This window comes from Asparagus officinalis, chromosome 5 (genome assembly GCF_001876935.1).
Source record: "Asparagus officinalis chromosome 5, Aspof.V1, whole genome shotgun sequence".
In the NCBI taxonomy this organism is placed as follows: domain Eukaryota; kingdom Viridiplantae; phylum Streptophyta; class Magnoliopsida; order Asparagales; family Asparagaceae; genus Asparagus; species Asparagus officinalis.
In genome coordinates this window covers 5145733-5150462 of record NC_033798.1, presented here as the reverse complement: position 1 = coordinate 5150462, position 4730 = coordinate 5145733, and the positions used below count along the sequence as shown (strand labels likewise).

The following is a 4730-nucleotide window of genomic DNA, read 5'->3' as shown; positions in this document are numbered from 1 at the left end:
ATCGGTTAATTGGAGCTATCTTGTGGCTGTTGCAGGCCATCTTTTTAGCTTCAGATTGCAACCCTCGGTCACTGACAAAGCATATACCAAACCTGGCATCCTCAAGAAATGCCCCCCTAATCTCCATCAAAGATAACAAAGGAGGGTCCATAAGGTTAGGTGAATTGGTGAGCCTAAAAACAGCTGTGGCTATTGGAATAAAGCAGAGGTCAAGTTTTAAACTAAATTTTGTTCATATTCTAATAGAGTTGGTTTCTTTAGTTTACGTCTATTTTGTTTGCTATTATGCAGGTCAGAGGAAGCAGTATCAACACGACAGTAAATGAACATATCTGATGCCCTTTCTTAGTGTAGTGGGGGAGGTCACTTGTCCACTGTGTAGCTGGAGTAATTTATCAGAGTTTGACTATTTATCACAATTTGATTTTTGGACAGGTAAGATGTCTAACTTATTAACTTTGAAAAGAAAACATAGTCGAGCTAGTTGCTTTTGTTGTATGTTATATATGTTCACTGGTTACTTTGAATATTGAGGGTTGGCTAATGTGATTGTTTTTACTGTGGTATTTTAAGACTTTTACAAATTAATCTTCTGGGTTGTTAGGTTGCTTGCAACTTTAATTTCGATGCAACTGCTCCTGTATTAGTTGCAATTTGTAGAAGTCTTGTTTATGTTCAAAATTCAGCAAGTTGAAATTGCAATTGGGTGAAATTTTGGCAGTTATACCCCCTCCATGAAATTTCTTTTTAACTATTTTACCTTCAGATGGACTCACTAATTTGTCATCATTTTCTCTTTCTAGGAGTCATCAGATAAGGGCTAGATTTAACGTCCAACGTTGCATATCACATATCACATATCAACGCATTCCATTGTAGACATGAGTTATTTAAAGAAACATAAATGAAAACAAAACTTAACCTGATAAAGTTGTCAGTGCAAAATGATGTTCACTATGAAGTAGAACTAGAGTGAAGTGCTACTAAAGAGGCAGAAACCCTATCCTCAAAATTCATCTGAGCCTCATGGCTCCCTTTCTCTACGATCATACCATTCTTAACTGCAGCAATAGTGTCAGCACCTCTGATTGTAGACAGTCGATGAGCAATGACTATTGTGGTTCTATTGACCATAACTCGATCTAGAGCATCTTGAACTATTCTTTCAGATTCAGCACCAATTGCACTACTTGCTTCATCAAGTAGCAAAATCTTGGGTTCCTTTATGATGAAATATGCAATTCCTACACGTTGCTTCTGACTACCCAATAACTGAATCCCTCGCGCTCCAACCATTGTGTCATTACCCTGTATTTCCCAAAAATAAAATTTAAAAAAAAGTTCAAGAACAGATATTAGAGTATATGCCAAGGGGTGTATTTTGATCAAGGTGTCAATACCTATCTATACATTAGCAGCTCATATAATCCTTGTTAAATGTTAGAGTGAGTTGTGCCCTTATAGTGTACACTAATATTGAGGGTAAATGATTTTATCACTTTTTGTTTTTTTTTGTTTTTTGCTTTTACATATATTGTTAGGGTTGGACAGGCCTCTTTTTCCAACGTGGGACTAAATTTCACCTCATGCTTATATTTTAAATCAAACTCACATTTAACTGAATGGATACGATACACTACTTTCCCTTGACCTCCTAAATGAACAGTTTTTTTATCTATTTAGCTTCTTGTAGTTTATGTATTAACTTGTGTTTGATGGGAAACATCATTTTCCTATATCTAGAGTTGTTTCTTTAAATCCCTATTGATGAAACAGAAGAAGTTTAACCTGCCATTATTCTTAAAAAAAGTCACGAGAAATTTAACCTACCGTTATTCTTCAAAAAATTGTTTTGATTCAGTTTCAAATTGCTTATACATATAGATAGAATTTAGACTAGCAATAATTTTTAGCACTACCTCATGGATCAGGGACTCAGGACCGACATATGTCAGATCATAAGCCTATTTTGACAATTGATTGAATTCAACTGACAAAATTATAGACTATATATCTACTTATAAGCATCCTATTTATTCTATAGTGTTGGGGAGAGATCTGCCCTTTGGGATATAAATGGACATTAAACAGAGATTGGAACCAAATTAACCCCGAATTTTGAGGTATTGGGTATCGACTCCGACATAAGGCTAGAAACTAGAAGACATATGAAATTTAGACTAGCATTAACTTTAGCCATAATTGTTGAATCAAGAACCAACCTGCTGCAAACTGCATATGAACTTGTCCGCGTTTGCTGACTCAGCAGCAGCAACAATTTCTGCCTCGGTACCCTCTCCTTCCTTTCCATAGGCAGTCTTGGCTCGAAGAGTGTCATTGAACAATGTTGGTTTTTGGCTCACAAGGCACATTTGCTGCCTCAACTACTTCACCTGGAACTTTGATATCTCAATCCCATCTTTTGATATATTACCCAAATCGGGATCATAAAATCTCTGTGGCAATTGTAGTGCAGTTGATTTCCCGCTTCCGTTCTCCCCCTCCCCCCCACCCCCCCAATGCAACAGTCTGAAATAGTGATTGAGACTAGGATTTGTAGGGCTATGTGTAATTTGAAATAGCAGATTCAGAACGATAAAGTTCATTAATGCATTTCCTGTCTTACTAATCACTTAAACGAGTCTTATTTTAGGAACAATCAGGAAATTTTAAAATTACATAAGGTATCTAACCTTTCCAGATTGAATTGACAAGCTAGGTCTTGGAAGATCTGAATATCTGGCGTTGTGGGGTACTTGAAACTGATGTGCCAAAAACTAAATGTTTCCTTTTATAGTTTCTAATTTCATTCCAGAATCGTCACTAGAATATCTGCTGGACTTTTGGTCAAGAACTGCAAATATAGAACTGCAGCTGTTTTCGCTTTGCTGGAATCTGGTGCTAGGCTGCTCGAGTGAGAAGTTCCCATGGCTGCCAGAGAAAGAGCATAGAAAACCTGCAATAGTGATTGAGACAAGGGTTTAATTTTGTATGTAGAACTGTCCAGAGAGTTTTCAATACAAAATTTAGAGCTTTCATCTTAGTAGTGGAACAAGTATGGCAGTAGCCAGTATTTGTTCTTTGCTAATATCTGGTTGACCTTTTGTTTATTATTTTGACTGCTGTGAATTATGCTCTTATACTGTGTTCAACGTTGATAACTATCACATAGTACTAACATTGTCAATTATCTGATCCTAAGGTTGATGAAGTATCAATTATGTTTAAAACTTGTAATGACTACTGTTACTAGATAATCCAATATTTTATTTAACCTTAGGCACCTACAAGAAGTTTCAAAGTAATGCACTGTGATTGTATATATCTAAAAACATAATTATAAAATAATATGTGCTCTAAAACATTCTCCAAATGTGGTATTTCCATCCTCTACAATGCGAACTCCAGCATAAAAGCAGGCTGCGTAAACACAACATGGCACAAAGTAAAGAAAAACTCAGAAGCCACTCAAAGCAAACGCCAACCTCAGCCTGGCTCCTCAACAGTTCATTATCTCTCTTTTTCTTTCTTCTTTTTATCTGTCCTCTTTCTAATTAAAGGTAGTATTTTATTTGGTTTGTTTTAACCGAACAGGTCAATTTCAAGCTGTTAAGAATGAGACAAGCTTGGTGATCTCCTAAAAAATCTCCGCAGGTTAGCTAAATTTCTCAACTTCAATTACTAACTTACTCCCTGTTTGCAAATTTTTATTATTTTGTTAATTTTTTAAATTGTAGGAGCATAGAGTTGGAAAAAGCTAGGAAAGGGGAGGAATTGCCAGATAAAATTTGGATGAAGGTATGTAGTTTTGTTATTTTCTAAATGACCCATTTGAATTATGAAAACTGGTGGGATTAGAATTGATGTTTTGGAGGAATTTGATTTTTTTTTTGGGCAACAATTTGCGATTTGGGTTAACAATGTCGCTCGGGTGCTCAGGAGAATGTCTGAAAGAGAAAATCTTGATGAAGATGATAGCATTAAAAGACCTCTTAGAAGAAATCCATTGGTTCCACTCCAGGTATGGTCCTGTTATATTCTGAATTTTTACATTGATTAATAATTTATACTACTTCACCCAAAAAAATCTATGTAATGTTTTATTTTGAAAATTCTATTGTTCTTATGCATGATATTTGTCGTGCAATGTCAGTGAAATCCTTGCTTGCGTTCGCAAATGGAAGTTGATGAACATTGGTACTCTTTTTGTTGTCCCCTTCTAAACACGAATAATACTAACTAAATTATTAATTTTTCAATACACAGGATTGTAAACATTTCCAAGAATAAATACACATAATGGTTATATATCTTAGTACAATAAATATTTATGCGGAAACCCTTAAGATGGTAGAACCACATAATATAGCTATGATACTCAATAGGAAATTTATGTATTCATGTTCCAAGAAAGTTAAAAGGATACGTTTTGCATTCTAAAAACACGTCCTTAGAGTTATATGAGAACATTTAGTATTCATGTTTTACTTTCACTTGCGTATTATTTTTGTTATGTGCTTAGTCTACAATCGGTATGAGTTTAGCTTAAGCATAAATATCCTCTGTGTTTCATCCTGATCCACTTCACTATAGCTTTTAGTTTACATGCACCAGGACCTTATCCCTGTCTGTAATTTTCATGTCATAGGAAAAGGTTTCATGATCTTAATCATACTGTCCAAAATATAGTTTATGTCAGTTAAACAAGTTTCTTCGAGATGACAATTTCT

At 35.0% G+C, this 4730-nt stretch overlaps 1 long non-coding RNA gene across 3 annotated transcripts in view; it reads left to right on the top strand.

Annotated features, from left to right (window-relative positions):
- The window catches only part of LOC109841886, a 74148-nt gene continuing 69456 nt past the window's right edge, over positions 39 to 4730 (top strand). Inside the window, exons 1-6 of one of the 3 annotated variants that reach the window (XR_002247281.1) lie at positions 39 to 208; positions 292 to 435; positions 3409 to 3505; positions 3595 to 3654; positions 3738 to 3798; positions 3940 to 4021. This is a non-coding gene — a long non-coding RNA (uncharacterized LOC109841886). Of the gene's footprint in view, positions 209 to 291; positions 436 to 3408; positions 3655 to 3737; positions 3799 to 3939; positions 4022 to 4730 lie in introns of all 3 variants that reach the window. The other 2 variants (XR_002247280.1, XR_002247279.1) reach the window with 2 other exon arrangements.